The sequence below is a fragment of the Muntiacus reevesi genome, chromosome 1 (genome assembly GCF_963930625.1).
Source record: "Muntiacus reevesi chromosome 1, mMunRee1.1, whole genome shotgun sequence".
Taxonomy (NCBI): domain Eukaryota; kingdom Metazoa; phylum Chordata; class Mammalia; order Artiodactyla; family Cervidae; genus Muntiacus; species Muntiacus reevesi.
Window position 1 is genome coordinate 89,975,515 of NC_089249.1, and position 19,088 is coordinate 89,994,602.

Genomic DNA, 19,088 nt, shown 5'->3' on the forward strand with positions numbered 1-19,088 from the left:
ACTTTATTAGCCTTTGCCTTGGTTCATTCTGTACTCCAAGGCCAAATTTGCCTGTTACTCCAGGTGTTTCTTGACTTCCTACTCTTGCATTCCAGTCCCCTATAATGAAAAGGATGTCTTTTCTGGGTGTTAGTTCTAAAAGGTCTTGTAGATCTTCATAGAACCATTAGCTCCAGCTACTTCAGCATTACTGGTTGGGGCATAGACTTGGATTACCATGATATTGAATGGTTTGCCTTGGAAATGAACAGAGATCATTCTGTCCTTTTTGAGATTGCATCCGGTTACTGCATTTCAGATTTTTTTGTTTACTATAATGGCTACTCCATTACTTCTAAGGTATTATTGCCCACAGTAGTAGATATAATGGTCATCTGAGTTAACCATTCCAGTCCATTTTAGTTCACTGACTCCTAAAATGTCAATGTTCACTCTTGCCATCTCCTGTTTGAGGGGTTAGTACACTTCCAGTTCTACATAGGATGATTATCTCATGTGAGGTGGAACTATGACCTTCTTATTGTCTTTATTTGGAGATTAAATATGGTTGAAGATGATGTGATAGGTGCTAAGTTAATGAGGCTGACCTTGTGGAGCTTGCTTAATTTTTTGTGTCAACTTGACAGAGCCATGGGGTGGCCAGATATTGGTCAGACATTATTCTGGTATTCTGTGAAGGTGTTTTTGAATAAGCTTAACATTTAAACTGATGGACAGAGTAAAGTGGATTTCCCTCCCTATTGTGAATGGGCCTCATCCAATCAGTGGGAGGCCTGAATAGAATGGAAAAGACTGACTCTCCTCTAAATAAGAGGGGGAATGAGGTACAGAGATTCAGAGATGACAGTGGTGAATCTGTGTGTCTTATTTCTAGTGACGTTTATGAAGCCACCAGTCAAAAGCACAAGCCTGAAACGTAGGAGCTTTTGCTAAAGATTCAGATTTAGGAGTGGTCAGCATAGTTCTCAGAACCATGTAAGTGTACATAACTGTCCATGCAAAGCAGGACACTTAGAAATACAGGTCTTCACCAGAGTTGTTCTCAGTATGTGGACCACAGGCCTTGTCTCACAAACATCTAAGGTGCTAGTTAGAAAAACGCATTCCTGGATTCCCTCCAAAATAGCTGAGTTAAAGCCTCAGGACGCGCCAGGAGCCCTCATATTTAACAAGCATCCAAGTGATTTTGTGCACACCTGTCAGAACGTCTGCCCAGGGAGAAGGCAAACTGACTTCTAGAGAGAGCTGCGTTACTCACAGGGTGACAGGTGGTTCCTGGGCCAGTAGATGGCACCAAACCCACATCCATTTCTTGCATAATCCCTCAGCCAGAATATAAAAGGATTTACTTGTGAAAGACTCCTCTGGATTCCTTAGCAGAAATTCTGTAAGGATTTCTGCCAGCCCGTTCCTACAGTGAAGGAAAGACAAAGACTAAAATATGTCCTCTGTCACTGTGTACCCAGAAAGGTCTGCCCCGAAGAGCCTGGAGTGATTGGCAGGCAGCAGGGTGAATCCTCATGACTGACTTGCTTCAGCCACACTTATTCCACCGCCCGGGCCTGGGCAGGGGCGGGGAGGTTTACTCGGGGAGCTCTGCTCAGACCCAGTGAGCGGCAGGGCTGTGGAGAGACGGGGGCCTGTCCCTCCCGCCTGGGTGTCCATGTGCCCCCAGCACAGGCCAAGCTTCCAGTCTCAGGGTCAGACCCAGTGGCCTGGGTTGCCCTCCAGAACCAGGGGACCCTGGACTCTTTCCCTCAGAAGCAGTGCCTCCATGCGTGTTAGAGGAGTGTTAGAGGAGGGGGCCTGGGAAGGAAATATGAGACCTGGGGGGCCAGGGGTATGTGAAGAGGGAAGACGAGAGTACCACGAGCTGTTGCTGGTCACTCACTCAGTCCTGTTTGACTCTTTGCGACCCCATGGGCTGAAGCATGCCAGGCTTCCCTGTCCTACACCATCTCCTGGAGCTTGCTCAAACTCACGTCCGTTGAGTCAGTGATGCCATCCAACCAACTCATCCTCTGTCATCTCCTTCTCTTGCCTTCAATCTTTCCCAGCATCAGGGTCTTTTCCAATGAGCTGGGAAGAGGAGAAAACCACAGCTGAGAAGAGGGAGAAAACAGGGAGAGTCCTGTCAGGGACTCCTGAGAGAGAAGATGGATCTGAACAGGGTGACCGAAGAGGGTTCAGGAGGGAGCAGGGTACACGGGAAAGGGCAGGGCTATGGAAAACCAATGAGATGCTGATCGCAGCAGTGCTGGTAACAGTGGGGAAAGAGCCATTCTTCCCAGGGCCAAGGTCAAGTGCAAGGGCAGTGACTGAAATCTAGATGGACAGCTGGAGTTGTAGGAGAGAGCCAGGACTGGGGAGGTACTGGGAGGAATGCCCCCACCTTGCCTTACTAGGGTCTCCACTGCCTGCTGCCTCCCATCTATCTTCCTTGAGTCTCCATGAAGGCTTCCCTTTGTACAGAGGGCAAGGGGAGCCTTTGATGCTGGTATGAAGTTCCCTTTGCAAGAGGGCAGGGGAGCCTTTGATGCTGGTGTCAAGTTCAGCCAAGGCAGAGGGCACAGAGGAGAAGGCAGAACAGGGATCCTGGAGGAACAAGAAGAGACTACCAGCATAACAGGCTGGGACCAAGAAAGATACACTCTGGTGCTCAGCCTTTCACAATTTCATCATGATATCAGGGCAAATGCTGGATTTGGGGAGACACAGGGACATGTGCTGGCCCTAAAACTTACTCTACTGCAGACACCTTGGGCAGGTTCCTTAATACTCAACATGGAACAGTGGGATTGACCATGTACATCTTCCAGGTTTTGTGTAGATCTGGAGAGATAACATGGGGCCAAGGGGAGATGTGGAGACCCGGGCAAGGATCTCCCCTTGTCATGTCCTCACTATATGCCCAGAAATCAAGAGCATTGGCTAGAGACTTCTATTCCATGACCGTGCCTAATGGCTCACAGCTGAATCAGCCAAATCTTCAGCCTGGCCGTTAGGTCCCTGGACAAGTGCAAGGACTCTCCTGCTGTAGTCTCTGGACCAAGGACAGCAACAGGGACCAAGAGGCAACAGGCCAGCTCCAGTCCTGGTCAGACTGGGCTGGGCCCATTCAATCATGCCCAACCCATGTTTTTGACCCACAGTCCAGGGGCCTGGTTCTACTTTTCAGAGACAGAGAGCCCTGATGCCTCCACAATCACCTGCATGGCTGTCTGTCCATCCTCCCTTCCCCTCTCATCCCTCAGCCCTGCCCCTCTGGTTCTCAGGGCCCCAGGGAGTGGCCACATGTCCAGAGAGGCCAGGCAGTGCTCCTGGGGACCCGGGCTGAGTGTGGGGATCGGCTCCTGTGATAAGGGGACATGGCTGTGACCCCAGGGTCAAAGCAATGACCATTTACCATGACCAGAGCTTGGACTGGATTGGCTCTGAGGCTGGGTGGTACTGTTGAAGGAAGGACTCGGGTCCTGCACACAGATGGGGAGGAAGCCATGGCCCCCGCACAAGGCCCAGCCTCAGCCCATGTTTCTACAAACAGCCTGCTTCCCATCAGGTTCAGTGTGCTCCTTCCGACACACACTGCACATCCCCTCACTTCCACCGCTGGCCCAGAGAGGACCACACAGGACAGTGAGGAGAGGGGAGGCGGGGCCGGGAGGGCCTGAGTCTGCTAGGGAACCAGAAGCCTGAAACGTGACCCCATAGTATCTCCAAATGTGGCCATGCAGTTGGGCCTTTCTTGTTAAAAAGAACCAATGAATAATGTATAAATTGCCCTTTCATGACCCCATCCTGGCATGTATCCATTTCTTAAAAATACAACAGAAATGTCAAGAAACAGAAGTAGATGGGGCCTTTCTTGATTGTGGGAGGTCCTGCTCCAGAGGGTCACAGAGGATTTGAAACAAAGCAGGTGCTTGTGTAGGTGACTTCCAGCATGCACTCCCTGCTCCACCCCTCTGAGGGAGCCCCTTGAGTTAGCAGACACCCACGGAAGAGATTCTGGTCCACCCACGAAGCAGAGGTGGAGAGGGCCTGGGCCTTCCCGGGGCTTCCTCCACGTGGGTGGCTGGCTCCTCCCCAACACAGGGCCTCAGTGGAGATCCACCCAAGAGGCTGAGCCTCACAGCCCAGTTTCTCCACTGCCAAGACACACACACACACACACACACAGCTCCAGGGGACGCTGCAGAATCTTCTCCCTACACCAACTCTTAGGCTGGGTGCAGAGTCATCAGGGGCATCAGAGGCTCAGAGTCTCAGAAACACACACTAAGCTAGCAAAAACCTTTAACTCTGGATTCTGACCTCCAGAAGGAGAAGGCTCTGCAGGCAGAAGTGGCCGCTGAGGATTATAGATGTGTTCAGGGAACACAGAGAGGTCAGGCTGCTTATTAACTTGCTACTAGCGCAGGCACTGGCACTCTGGGACGGGACTGACTTCTGGCCAGGAACCAGAAGTTACCAGGTAACCCAGACTGTGGATGTCGCTTTTCTTGCTCCACAGATAAGGAAACGGAGGGTTGACAGAGGTGGGGTAACTTGCTGGCTCACGAGGGAGTAAGGGATGGAAGATTCCAGAATCAGATATGTCTCCCCAGCTTTTTTAACACCAGGATTTCATGTCCCTGCTCCTGGAGGACAAGGAGAGGGAGAGAGGTAAAGGAGGGTTTAGCAGCAGGTCCCACAATAGGCCCAAGTGGCTAAGAGGTAGCGTTACTGAGAGTCTAAATCTGAGCTTCCTCCCCAATTTTAAAATCCCAACTCTTGAAAGCTCCATCAGACACTATCTCTTCTCAGCTGCAAGTTTTCTCTATCTTGCTTCCTTCCCTTCTTTTGTGTTCATCTGCCATGTGATACCATGTCTTGTGCTCTGCTCCAGGCCTGCTTGTTGTTATTGTCAACTCACTCAGCAGTGTCTGACTCTTTGCAACCCCATGGACTAAAGCATGCCACTCTTCCCTGTCCTTCACCATCTCCTGGAGTTTGGTCATCCTCATGTCCATTGAGTCAATGATACCATCCAACCATCTCATCCTCTGTCATCCCCTTCTCTTCCTGCCTTCAATTTTTCCCAGCAAACTGGTCTTTTCCAATGAGTCAGAACTTCACATCAGGTGACCAAAGTATTGAAGTTTCAGCTTCAGCGTTAGTCCTTCCAATGAATATTCAGGACTGATTTCCTTTAGTATTGACTGGTTTGATCTCCTTGAAGTCCAAGGGACTCTGAAGAGTCTTCTCCAACACCACGGTTCAAATGGATCAATTCTTCAGCACTCAGCTTCTTTATAGTTCAACTCTCACATCCATACATGACTACTGGAAAAACCACTGGATAATGAAAATGCAAAAGTGTTTTGAGAATTGTGGAAGGAGAATTCTTCTATCTGGAGGAAAAGCTGGGAAGGCTTCCTTGAGGAGAAGGAATTTTAGTTGGGTCTAGAAGGATGTTTGGGGTTGGTGTGGGAATCCTTCTGATAGAGAAGTAGTGATTTTGGTGGAGTGAAGAGCATGTTAGAAAGCCAAACTAGAGAAACTCTCTCCACCAGACTCTACCTGCACAATCCACAAAGTAAAAGAAACTCCTCTCTTCTCCAGCTCCCCCAAATTGATGAACGTTTCTGGCTTTCCAGGAAGTGGCCTTCTTTACCATATGTGAGAATGGGAGCCTGGAAGTCAGGAACCCAACTTATATTCCTAGTAGGGCTTTGTAGGCATTGGTTTGATGAGTAAAGTCAGCCTTTGTTCCTTAAAAGAGGTTGGTCATACCTAATTCTGTGAGAATCATTCTCAAACGTGACATTCTAGCTAAGGTCTTGGTTGCACAATCCATTTGTCCCATTATGTCCTGGTAAGAGTGTATGCAAGTAGATGCATCACCTTGGAAAGCAAGGAAAGTCAGAATTCAGAACTTCTGATTTGAGGTCCAGGGATAATCATATATTATTTTAAAATGTTTTATTTCAGTTTACAAAAGTCGAGTTTACCAAATTGATTTGGATTATGGGATGTTTAGGAGGAAAAAGGATGTCCTTACACACATGGAAGATAAACCATAAAATGATACTAATAATATTCAAAATGAATAGTTACAGAAATGTTTTCCATTAGTCTGCTCATTCTTATGTCATTAATTCTTGTTCTGTTGGATCTTGGGTTAGTGGTTTGCTTTCATGAAACTGTTTCTGAACTAAAAGCGGTTCTGAAAACCTTGCTGTTGTCTGAAAGTTGTCTAAGCAGAGCCAGCCCAGAAGCCTGGACCTAAGAGAATAATCTTTGAAGCATCAGTTGTTTGTAGGATGTGGTAAAGTCCATCCGCACAAGTTGGACTCTTAGACTGTCCTTTGCTGAAGACACAAATGTTTACCTATTGCTTACAGAAGAGACTTCAAGTAACTGAATGGGACAAAAGCTATCTGTAAATGATGATGGGAGACCGAATACAGCAGTGGAGTGAGACCAGACTATATATGGAAGTAGAACTCTGACCCATAAGCTGCAGCAACCAGCCTAGGAAGCCAACCTGTTTTCTGTAGCAACCTGTTCAAGAAGTCAAATGATAATTCCTATAGCAACCAGTCCTAAATGGCCAGGATAATAAAATAATAATATAAAGTTTAAAAATAATAATAACTGACATTTAAAATTTAAAAATTATAAAAATAACTATTTTATATACAAAATAATAATAAATAATAAGTTTTAAAATAATAATTATTATTTAAATAATAATTATTTAAAAATAATAATAACTTTCTGAATTTTTGCCCCAGTTCCAAATTAGTTTGCCTTCTCCAGTTTCTCCAGATCAATAGCCTCCAATCAGGACACACCTGAAGCCTTCCTTTTTTTTCTCACTAAAGAGCTTTCCTATTCCTCTGTCCACTTTGGAATCTCTGCCAAGATACAAGTGATGCAAGTGACTCCTTTGCTACAGTAACTGCAGGATAAATAGCCTTTGCTTACTTCCACTTGGGGTGGGTTTTTTAAAAAAAGTTTCCACAACCCAGAAATAATAATGGCTATCATTTTATAATTGACCATTTTCAAATGTGAAAGGTCTGCTGAAGTTTCATAAAATGAACCTCATACATAAAAATAGCATGATACTGTTGTTTTCTAATATTAGGCAAAGCACCTCCAGAACTCTTACAAGTTTAGGAAAATGATGCAAAACAACTTCATCAGAGTTTTGTTTAATTAATTTTTTAAAAGTCTTTATTGAATTTGTTACAATATTACTTCTGTTCTGTTTTGGTCTCCTGGCAGCAAGGCATGTGGGATCTTAATTCCCTGACCAGGGATTGAACCCATACCCCCCACATTGAAAGGTGAAGTCCAAACCACTGGACCACCAGGGAAGTCCCTTTTTAATGAATTTTTATTGAAGTACAGTTGATTTATAATATTGTGCTAGTTTCTGTTGTGCAACAAAGTGAGTCGGTTACACATACACATATATCCACTCTTTTTTAGTTTCTCTTCCCATATAGGTCATTACGGAGAACTGAGCAAAGTTCCCTGTGCTATCGAGTAGGTTCTAATTAGTTTCTATTTTCTATTTTATATATAGCAATGTGTATATGTCAGTCTTCATCAGAGTGTTGATCAGTGTTACCCTAGAGAGAAAAAAACATTATAACAGCAAGGGTATTGATTATTATCCAGGACTTCTCACAAAGCACACAATTCCTGGAATATTTATGTTAATAACATTTTATCTATCCAAATTTAACCTAGGGCAGAATGCGTATTTTTTCTGATGGGACAGCTCTTCCCACGTAACTCTTATAGTTGAAGCACATCAAATAAATCAAATTCTTTCTAATATCTCTCCTTTTACAAGCTAAAAGAACAAATCTTCATGATTTTCCAGGAAACTGGAAAGATAGTTGTAGATTCAAGAGTGGTCTTAAAAGTGTTATTCTTTCCTATATCTAGGAAATAATTTTGAGTAGGCAAAAATTGAAAAAAAAAGTTGTAAGAGGTGATTGATTTGGACACTTGAGTAAGATAGGGTCATGGGTGACAATAAACAGTACTTAGTTACCTACTCAATCGTTAAGTGACAATAGATGTGAAGGGTAAACATAGAAGATGACATAAGACTGAAAAGAACCTTAGTTCTTTTATAAGCAAATAATCTTTGTTTTGTTTTTCTTAAATAATGAAGGCCTTAGTAAATCAATATAAAGTTGTGATAATTATACTCTTAAGACCCAGAGTTTCTACTACAAAGATAGGTTATGAAGAAAGCAGAGAATAACCTTCCATGTTATAGGCAAATGCATTCACTGGTAAACAAAGTAAGCCCATTAGCGTTGAGTGGACTTTGCTATAATTCTAATGTATTTCATTGCCTTTTCTTCAGATGCAGGTACATTAAACCAAGGAAAAGAAATTTAACTTTCCAAGCTTTGTCCTTCATTATGCTCTTTCATTTTCTGGAGAAAACTGATGCTTTAGGACAGATTCCCTGGTGGCTCAGTAAAGAATCTGCCTGCCATGTAGGAGACCCAGTTTCGATCCTTGGGTCAGGAAGATCCCCTGGAGAAGGGAATGGCTACCCACTCCAAGTATTCTTGCTTGGACAATTTCATGGATAGGGGAGCCTTGCGGGCTACAGCTCATGGGATCGCAAAGAGTCAGACATGACTGAGTAACTAACATACACTTAAAGACAGCAGACCTCTCTCAGGGGTCCATGAGATTCAAACTATTTTAATAATAATGCTAAGATGTCATTTACATTAACATGTAATGCATTCATCACTTCTATCTTTATATGGACCAATTAATAAATGAGTATTTATAAAATTCCTGAATATCAATTTCTAATATAGGAAATACTGACAGTTCTGTAACCCACATACATACAAGTTCTTTGGGATCTGTGGCAGGCAGCTTCTAGATGGTCACTAGTGATTCCTTCTCCTGGTGTGCTCACCTCGTGTAGTTCTTCTCTTTAAGTGTAGTCAGTAGCAAGACTTACTGACTTGCTCCCAAGGAATAAAATACCACAGAAGTGATGAGAAGTTACTTCTGATACCAGGTTACAAGAAGACCATGACCTCCTGCTTGGGTGCTTTCTCTCACTCTCTGGCTCATTCCGTGGGAAGTAAGCTGCCATGTTGTGATCTGTTCTATGGAGAGGCCCATGTAGCAAGACACTGAGGAAGCTTTTAGCCAACAGTCACTGTGAAACTAAAGATCTCTGCCCCTCAGCCACGATGAACTGAGTCCTGACCAGCACATAAGTGAATCTGGAAGCAGATTCTTGCCCAGTTGAGACTTTACATGAAGCTGCAACCCTGGCCAACAGCTGGACTACAAATTCATGACAGACCATGAGCCTTCAAAAAATAGGAAAGGTTTTCAAAGTCTTATAATGACTGATAAAGGCCTTTCTGAATTAGAGACAAACAAATAGACACACAGAGAGCTTATTGCTTTAAATCTGCAACTTCAGCCACAGATAAATACAGAAACAAAAAAAGTTTGCCATTGTAGATACCAAAGGGTTGTTCTCCCACTGTGACCACATGGATTGATTTATGGACTAAAATGGATTTATGGATTAAAATGATCTACATGAGTTCAAATAACTGATTTTAGATAGAAGAGACAAACAGATCAACAAAACTCCCTATCAAACTGAGTTATCTGTCATTTCTCTCAACAGAGAATAGATGTCTGTCATCCTTCTAGAGAAATTAACCAAACTGTGAGATTATAAAGCCAAATTTCTAATCCTTCCTATAATCAATGAGGACTAACTTTTTGGCCATAAGCAAAACAAAACCAAACCAAAAATCCAATAGACAGTAATAAAAAACATACAGAAAAGGGAGAGTTGGCAAAGTTAAATTCTATTGCCACTTAGAACTCACCTGTGGGTGTCAAAAAAAGATATATCTAAGTTAACCTCCCCATGGAACCACTCCTGAGGCATTGCAGTTTACCTGGTTCTGTCAGATAAGTCCATTAGGTAAATACAGTGACCTCCAAAACTGTTTAAAAAATAAAATTTTTTAACAAAAATAAAATCATGGTAATAAACTCATGCCAAAGGCTTTATTTAACCTATTTATTAAGATGAGAAGCAGGACATTATAACTAGTTCACAGGAGAAATCAAAGAGGAAGTATTTATATAGGCCATTGGGATAGAAAGAAATTTGCTTAATTATGTGAAACCACTTAACATCCACAGACTTCCCAGGTGGTGCAGTGGTAAAGAATCCATCTGCCAGTGCAGAAGATGCAAGAGACTCAGGTTCAATCCCTGGGTCAGGAAGATCCCCTTGAGGAGGAAATGGCACCCCACTCCAGTATTCTTGCCTGGAGAACCCCATGGACAGTGGAGCCCGGCGGGCTACAGTCCCCATGGTTGCAAAGAGTTGGACACGACTATTGGACATGACTGAGCAAGCCCTGATTGATAGCCATAGGACAGTAATTTTGTTGTTGTTGTTGTTTTTTCATTTATTTTTATTAGTTGGAGGCTAATTACTTTACAATATTGTAGTGGTTTTTGCCGTACGTTGACATGAATCAGCCATGGATTTACATGTGTTCCCCATCCCGATCCCCCCTTCCACCTCCCTCCCCATCCGATCCCTCTGGGTCTTCCCAGTGCACCAGCCCTGAGCACTTGTCTCATGCATCCACCCTGGGCTGGTGGTCTGTTTCACCCTTGACAGTATACTTGTTTCAATGCTGATCTCTCAGAACATCCCACCCTCGCCTTCTCCCACAGAGTCCCAAAATCTGTTCTGTACATCTGTGTCTCTTTTTCTGTTTTGCATATAGGGTTATTGTTACCATCTTTTTAAATTCCATATATATGCGTTAGTATACTGTGTTGGTCTTTATCTTTCTGGCTTACTTCACTCTGTATAATGGGGTCCAGTTTCATCCATCTCATTAGAACTGATTCAAATGAATTTTTTTTAATGGCTGAGTATAGGACAGTAATTAAGTGCATCTTCACCAAACACAATTTGCATTTCCATAGATAAGAATACAATGTATTATTAATTTCTATAATATATAGAGCTGTAACACAGCACAAGTGAGGACCACCCAAAACTTAAAAGTATTATTGTCAAGTGGTAAATTCATGACTCTCATAGAAATATAACATGAATGTGCGCCAAAGATGTTATGTAATTCTTTAATTAATTAGGGAACCAGTAAGATGTTAAAATCAGACCTAGAGTGGTGGGATGGGGGTGGTGGGAGGGAGACTCAAGTGGAAGGGGAAATATGTATACTTATGGCTGATTTGCATTGTTGGATGGCAGAGACCTACACAACATTGTAAAGGAGTACCTGTTTTACATTGTAAAGCAATTATCCTCCAATTAAAAAAAGAAAGATTTGACTTACAGTAGTTCATAATCTCTGTGAGACAAAATTTATTTGCATAGGTATAGAAAGAAATAATTTGCTTTGTTATGGAAGAAGACATCTGTATTACCATCCGTTTTCTACAACTGAAGCTCCAATTCTAGAGTTGTGAAATAGCCTTATCAACCAAAGGCAACCCAGAGGTACACAACCCATATAGAGTTAGACCTCTGTCACAATCACAATAGGCAAGGCCAGCATTTCGTAGCAGGTACCCCAGTAACCACTTTTCTTCATTTTCGAGACTTTCATGCTTTTTTCCCCCCCAGAGGAAGCTTTTTGGAGGAGTTAAATTGTGTGTGTGTGTCTGTGTGTGTAGCACTGGCAGGGGATGGGGGTGGAAGGGAGGTATTAATGTATCAGCAAAGAGACCGCATTCAGACAACCTTCTACCCTAGGCCAAAAAATTTACTCTATGTACATAATATAATTCTGAAACAGGGAAGTAGCATGATCATTCCCGGCAGGCTCCTGTGTCCATGGGATTCTCCAGACAAGAATACTGGAGTGGGTAGCCATTCCCTTCTCCAGGGGATCTTCCTGACCCAGGGATGGAACCCGAGTCTCCCATACTGCAGGCAGATTCTTTACCATCTGAGCCACGAGGGAAACCCGACACAATGATAAAGTTCTGAAACAGGAGAGGGACACGATCACTTTATATATTAAAAAGAAGCCACCGTGGTCTCAGTGGAGGATAGTTTACAGACGAAAGAGATGGAGGTGGAGTCCAGTTAAGAGGTTGTTGTGATGGTCCCAGGAATTAATAAGAAGAGAATGGAATGAGGCATTTCCCGGGTAAAACCCACTAGTACTTAGCAAGGTAGAGTCAGAAACCCAGAATTAGGATGTGTCCAGGACTACTTAAGTTTTCTAACTTATAGCCATTGCTGAGTCTGAGAGTACAGGAGTGACAGTAGGTCCCAGAAGAATAAATTCAGTCTCAGCCACACTGTCTGGCTGATTACCCAGAATCTTTCAACAACAAGATTTAATAGAAAGGGCGGTTGGGATTTAAGCAGAATGTTCAGGGCTGAGAATGAGTTATCAAAGAGAGAGTGGCTGTGTGTTCAGTGAGGGAGAGAGAAGCAAGTGGAAAGCGAGTCCTGGCAAAGAGTAAAGGGGGCCATGAAGAAAGCTGGGAAGGAGTGGGCATGGGGATAAAAGAATAGTTCCTTCCTCTGACCCTTTATTCTACCACATGTGACTTTTACTATCACTCCCTGCTTTTTGGAGGCTATTTGGGGATATCTTTCCCTTAACTGACTGCATTTGCCCTGTGTAGCTCCACAACCTCACAGAGAACCTTGAACACAGCTGCCATTCAATACATGTTGAATAAATGAATGAAAAGAACAAGAAGACAAAGAGGAAACTAGAGAGGAGGGCTGAGTCACAGAGGAAAGACTGGGAAAATGGCCTGTTATAAAGGTCTCAAGAGAAACATCAGGATAACATAGAAAACTGTGGGAGTGGCGCTGGGAGGTGCCCCAGAAAGACACCAACAAAGATGGGGTGAACAACTTACCCCACTCTGTGAGGCCATGTACCCCTCGCAGCCCAACGAAGCAGTACTGTCTGTAGTTGGGCCACAAGCCGATGTGTTGGCTTCTGACCACAAGTGTGGTGAGAATCCTTGTAGCGAGTCTCCTCTGCAAAGGAACTGATCTCTTTCCTTTCCATCAACTAGTAATGTAGGATCGCCCTACATTCAGTTCAGTTCAGTCACTCAGTCGTGTCCAACTCTTTGCGACCCCATGAGTCACAACACGCCAGGCCTCCCTGTCCATCACCAACTCCCGGAGTTTACCCAAACCCCTGTCCATCGAGTCGGTGATGCCATCCAGCATCTCATCCTCTACCATCTCCTTCTCTTCCTGCCCCCAATCTTTCCCAGCATTAGGGTCTTTTCCAGTGAGTCAACTCTTCACATGAGGTGGCCAAAGTATTGGAGTTTCAGCTTCAACATCGGTCCTTCCAGTGAACACTCAAGCCTGATCTCCTTTAGGATGGACTGGTTGGATCTCCTTGCAGTCCAAGAGACTCTCAAGAGTCTTCGCCAACATCACAGTTCAAAAGCATCAATTCTTCGGCACTCAGCTTTCTTCACCGTTCAACTCTCACATCCATACATGACTACTGGAAAAACCATGGCCTTGACTAGACGGAACTTTGTTGGCAAAGTAATGTCTCTGCTTTTAAATATGCTATCTAGGTTGGTCATAACTTCCCTTCCAAGGAATAAGCGTCTTAATTTCATGGCTGTAGTCACCATCTGCAGTGATTTTGGAGCCCCCCAAAATAAAGTCTGATACTGTTTCCACTGTTTCCCCATCTATTTGCCATGAAGTGATGGGACCAGATGCCATGATCTTAGTTTTCTGAATGTTGAGCTTTAAGCGAACTTTTTCACTGTCTTTCACTTTCATCAAGAGGCTTTTTAGTTCCTCTTTACTTTCTGCCATAAGGATGGTGTCGTCTGCATATCTGAGGTTATTGATATTTCTCCCAGCAATCTTGATTCCAGCTTGTGCTTCTTCCAGCCCAGCGTTTCTCATGATGTACTCTGCATATAAGTAACTGCTTTATTGACTATGCCAAAGCCTTTGAATGTGTGGATCACAATAAACTGTGGAAAATTCTTAAAGAGATGGAAACCAGACCATCTGACCTGTCTCCTGAGAAACCTGTATGCAGGTCAGGAAGCAACAGTTAGAACTGGACATGGAACAACAGACTGCTTCCAAATAGGAAAAGGAGTACGTCAAGGCTGTATCATATCACCCTGCTTATTTAACTTATATGCAGAGTACATCAGGGGAATCACCTTACATTACTAGTTGATTGATTGCCCAGAGAAAGCATGAACTCATTATCACCAAGGACAATACCCAGCTCACCAAGACACTCAAGTTCTCACTTCTGATTTCAGCCCTCTACACAGGATAACCACTAGATTCTCTGTCAGTGGGCACATCTACTCACTTGCCATTAATTCCCTCCCCCTGCCAATACCGTTTGATGATTTTCTCACTTTATAGTTATTGGCTGGCACTGCAGAACTAGTAATTACAAGTAGAGGTTTTATATTTATCAGTTGCCAGCTTTTTACAATGTTGTGGTTGTTTTCAAAGGTTGGCCTTTGGTACTTAATCCTTGATTTCTGCCTCATAAAGTCATTAGAGCCACAGATGGGCCAGACACATTCAAGGTGACACGCTCTACCCTGAATAAGAAAGAACAAATGCCACATCTTATTTCTTTAGCAAAAGTGAAGTAATGGATTAACATTTTAAACATTCTTCACTTAACCCACATGGTCCTAGTATGATAGAAAACATCATAAATATTAAAGCAACATTTTGCAAATACATCAAAACTCATCCTGAATGTATCAATAAGATCAAATAATATAAATTCCTCCCATCTCTTTTGACCACCAGGATCCCTTTAAAATGCCAAACAATTTAGTGGAGCCTCATGAGAACATCTGAACTTTTAATGAACATTCTGATGCTTCAGAGAACATTCTGATGAGCAAAAGCTCTTGATGAATTCAATAACCCTGAATTTTCAATTAATTAATCACCATGTTGTAGATTGGCACACTGTTGGTCCTAAAAGAATCAGTCTTCTGATTTAGTTTCCTGCCACACTGACTCTGGTTGGGCAGTGACCTGGTTGGCCAAAGAGACATCAACAAACTTAACACAGCAGTAACTTGGTTTTTAAGTACTTGCCCACTGGGGTTCACCTTCTGGGAACCCAGCTGCCATCATGTGAGGAAGCTGGTCTCATTTCAAAAGGGGAGAGAGAGGCCCAGCTGTCCCAGCCGAACTATTCTCCACTCACCAGCTGATTCTCAACTGACTGCAGCCACATGAATGACACCGGTCAAAAGCAGCAGGACCACCCAGCCCACCCACAGAATCATGAGAAATGACAGATCACTGTCGTTTTAAGTCATAGATAATCTAAATACAATTGTATTTACATATTTTGAAACACGTCTGTGCATGCATGCTCAGTCATGTCCAACTTTCTACAAACCCATGGACCTCCTCTGTCCATGGGTTATCCAGGCAAGAATACTGGAGCGGCTTGCCATGTCCTCCTCCAGGAGATCTTCCTGTCCCAGGGATTGAACACACGTCTCCTGCATTGGCAGGCGGATTCTTTACTAGTGCGACACCTGGAAAGCCCAGTTTGAAATATACTAGGGCCTTCCTTGGAGAAGGAAATGGCAACCCACTCCGGTATTCTTGCCTGGAGAATCCCATGGAGGGAGGAGCCTGGTAGGCTACAGTCCACGGGGTCGCAAAAATTTGGACACTATCTAACTACTTCACTAGGGCCTTCCTAGGTGGCACTAGTGGGAAAGACCCTGCCTGCCAACGCAGGAGACGTGATAGAAGCAGGTTTGATCCCTGGATAGGAAGGATCCTCTAGAGGAGGGCATGGCAACCCACTTCAGTATTCTTGCCTGGAGAATCCCATGGACAGAGGAGCCTGGCAAGCTATAGACCATTGGGTCGCGAAGAGTCAGACACGACTGAAGCACCTTAGCACACAGTATGCACAGCATGTAAATGAATGAGGTGGCTTATTCATTTATTTAATAAATATTGCTAGAACCTAGTAAGTACACACTGTCCAGACTATTCTGAGGGCTGGCTCAGGATAAGGAGCCATGGATGCTTATGGATCCTTAAGGAGTCATGGATACCCTATGGCCCCAGGAAGTCTAAAATCACAAGTTTGGAAGGAAGTCCAAAATTAGGGTAATAACCTACATAGGGTATTTACAAAGATAGGAAAAAACAAGAAGAGGCTCCCCATCCTCACCCCAGGTCTGTAATGCAAGCTGACACTTTAATTGTGGCGATTTGATCACTGGGCTGAAAATACTTAGTTTTGGCTTTGTATCTACCTGAGCTAATCATTTTTCTTTGTTCTGCGCACACTTATTTTCTGTTCTATGAGTTCTGGTCAAATAGTTTGTCTTTAACAGTGACTAATCTTGTGTTAATGTAGTCCTTAACGGTTTACAAAATCTTCATTCTACAAAGCATTTTCACGTTCATTATCTCATTAAACCTTGGGACAATCCAGGAAGGTTGTTTGCTCCAGGCCCTTTGGAGCAAACATGCATGCAAAGGGTCATTGCAAATCTGTCACCACGCTTGGACAAATGGTTTTGAGGGCAGACCTTATGAGTGGCCAGGCATTTTCATAAACTTGTATTAAGGATGACACTCTCATAAATGACATCTTCATAATACAGTTTGAAAAGTGATACTCCTTTATCCATAGTGTTAAATGCTTTTCCAATTAGAATTTTAGATCAATTTCTGTTTTGGTTTCTGGAACTTTTAATTAAGACAGAAAAACTTCAATATCTCACATCCTTCACAGTGTACATTAAAAGTTTGGATTTTTCTCTCTTTGAGGCCCCTGCTCCCCCAGGGATATTTTAGCAAGAAGAATGTGATTCGAAGATTTCCAGATGTTACTTTTCAGATGTGTCTCAGCACGCATCTATAAACCATCTGGTAGCAACAGCAGCTGGACTGGTTCCAAATGTAAATGTACATTCAGGTAAAAGGGTATCAGTAGAAGAAACTGAGCTGATGAGTGGTTTGTCAACTACATTTGTGATATTGTTTAATCAGCTGTTGAAATGAGCTCTCAACAACCAAGACAGGCTTTCAAAATTCTGTAGTCAGTTTTCCGTTTTTGCTGAAGATGGGTATTCCTTACATGGTTATTCCAAATCTGTGGCTAGGTCAGAAACCATTTGTGTTTAGTCTTAGAGTTAACTTGCTCTATTTAAGTGTTCTGAAGCATCCATGATATTGTTTTTACAAATATTAGAATGTCTTTGCATCCCCATGCCCTTTTCAACTAGTGAAGGAAATGTGTAGGGGTGGGCAGTGGTACCAACAGTGAGTGGGTCTCTGGGGTATGGGTCAATGTATACTTTGATCATTCAGGAAACTGCAGAAAGCCTAACTGAGTGGCAAAATTCTCTAATTCCTGGAATGAAAGGCAATATCCCCCAGTCAACTGACTCTGCAACTTTCAACATGGTAGGATCATCTCGTAAATTCAGCTCCTGTTTTAGTGTAAGTTTTGATGACTGTGCCAGGGGCTAGCCTGAACTTTCCCTAGCTATGAAAAAAGTTTTTAAAAAAATTTTTTTTATTTTTAATTGAAGGATAATTGCTTTACAGTATTTTGTTGTTTTCTAGCAAACATCACCACTAATCAGCCATAGTAGATCAAGTTTTAACTCTGCAAATCAACCAACAGCAATAACAGTAGTCAGTGAAACATATAAAAATTAGTTTTAAAAATTTCAGGGAGAACATTCCATCTACATTTTAAAAATTACTTCCAAGCACCTCAAAAGAAATTATCTTTCTTAAAGATAATAATAATAGCAAACACTTATTAAGCATTACTGTGAACTAGGTATTTTGCTACTTGATTTATATAGATTATCTCATTTAATTTTCAAGTTGAATCAATGGAGTTTTCTCATTAATCTTAATTGTATAGAAGAGGAAACCAAGGTGTAGGATATTAAGAAATTTGCCCAAAGTGATAGATTGTAAATGATCTGTAATTGAACTGGGATTTGAACTGAACTAGATTGATCTAAAACCCCACATCCTTAAATATTTACTTATTTAATTATAATACTACTCAGTCATTGCTATTCATTCATTTATTTGCTAATTCATCCAAGAAAAGTTTTTTTTTGAATAATGGAGCATCACAGTTTAATAATTCTTAATCTTGCTTCTCAAGTTTATGGTCAGTGATGAGACCACAAATAAAAGACAGGATGGTATACCACAGTCTACTGTGCAAAACATGCTATGAGAGCATCAAGGGGGGTTTGAATCAGAACAAGAAAACCTTCTGAGAGCCAAAGTCACATGTGAAGGGGTATGTGATGATTACAGAGAGAGGAGGGGGGAGGGCATAGCAGAATATTCACAGGCATGAGGCAGTTAGCCATGCTGGAGCCCAGATGGACCTCTTAACCTTATTCCCTGGGTCCCAGAATTTTATTCATCTTTAAACCTTGAATCGAAATGGAAGGACATAAACATCAGGGCAGATGATACAGGTGGAGATGGGCTCAAACCGTATGTTAGAAGAAATTATTTGGGAAGCATTATGGAGAGTGGATCTGAGGGGTCAGAGCAGAGGCAGGAAGGTGTCTAGATGATCCAGGTCACATGTGATGAAAACCTGAATTAAAGCAGTGGCAGCGGGAGGGTAGGAATGGTGATAAACAAGCGGGACCTTGAAGACTAGTTGTATTTGGAGGGAAAGGGCAAAGATAGGTTGCTGAGAGAGAGAGGTAAGTCTAGGAGAGACCACTCATTCCTGGCTGGAGGGGCTGTGTGAATGGTGGACGTCTTTCTACAAGACCAGACTCACAGGGTGGGGTGGGGGTGCAGGAGGAGGTTAGGTTGAAAATGATGAGTTCAGGTCTGGTCATGTGGTTTTCATTTTGGGATGGAAGAGTGAATAAGTGTTTAGAGCAGCACGTGCTACCTAGTAAAAAGGATTTGGTGAATAAAAATAAGAGTTGTCTGATAAACAATTAGATACCGTACATTGTTCTGGAGCTCAAAGAAGCCTGGGCTAGAAATA